We start from the raw sequence: 1,110 nt of genomic DNA on the forward strand, positions 1-1,110 counted from the left end.
TCTTTCCCTCTCAGCACATTGCTACGGCCTCCAAAAGCCAAGGGAGCTCCTCATCCTTGGTCCTGCTGGGCTTAGATCATGCGTGGTGGTATTTCAAGCCAGTCTGAAGGCCGAGTTTGTGGGTGCTTGCCCACGAGCCCTTCTCTCCTTTGCTTTCCTGTCAATGGGTTTTCTTCCACCTCAATTCTCCTTTCGGCTGGGAGGCGAAGGCAGAAAGTACCTGGTCCGTTCGCTACATCCTTGACTTCTCTTAGCATCCCTGGGGCCAGGAGGTCCCCAACCATGACGTTTGTCTTGTGGGTTGTGATCCTTTATTTATAGTCCTTCTCCATGAGCTCGGCTGGTGACCTGGAGACTCTTCCCGGACAATTAGCCCAGGCCCTTCGTTAGCCACTTTTCCAGAGGGGAAACTGAGGCATGGACTGAAACAAAGCACTCGGTCTTTGACGGCTCTGAGAAGCACCAACCCCGTGTGGTCAGGATCAGCCATGCTCTTGTCTCTCCTCCAGCAGTCCCCCCTTCACCATCCCCTCCTCTGTCTTTCTCCTTCCCCTGCCCGTGCAGAAGGACATAGAAATATCCCCACCGCATCATCTCCAAATGGGAGGAGCAGAAAACCTGTGGCATTGCCCCATCATGAGGCAAGATGTTCCCTCCCATCTCTTCTTTCTCCCTCTGTCCCCAGTTTCCTCCACCCAACCAGCAAAACAGAGGATGAGCCAAATCATTGCCCAATGTCACCTTCCCGATGCCCTTGAGCCCGGGGGCTGGATTCCCACCATAGCTCCCATGGAGTTAACGGAGCAGGACACCTCCCGTAGCCAAAGTGCTTAGTCCCATCCGCTCCCGTGGCGTGATGCTCCTCAAACCCTGGGGGTAAGGATCCGGCCCTCCGTCTCTCCCATCACCGTTCCCAAACCAGCCAGGGAGGCGTTCGCTTTCCTCCCCTCTTCTTGCAGCATCAATAAGAGGCAAAGTCAATAAGAAGGTAACAAAAAAGCTATATTATATATATATAAAATATATACAGAGAGAGGAGATGGAATAATAACCTAGAGATTCTCTATTTCGATTGTATATTTATTCTGTAAATGTCACTGTAAATGCTGT

This window comes from Pygoscelis adeliae, unplaced genomic scaffold (genome assembly GCF_000699105.1).
Source record: "Pygoscelis adeliae isolate BGI_AS28 unplaced genomic scaffold, ASM69910v1 Scaffold482, whole genome shotgun sequence".
Classification (NCBI taxonomy): domain Eukaryota; kingdom Metazoa; phylum Chordata; class Aves; order Sphenisciformes; family Spheniscidae; genus Pygoscelis; species Pygoscelis adeliae.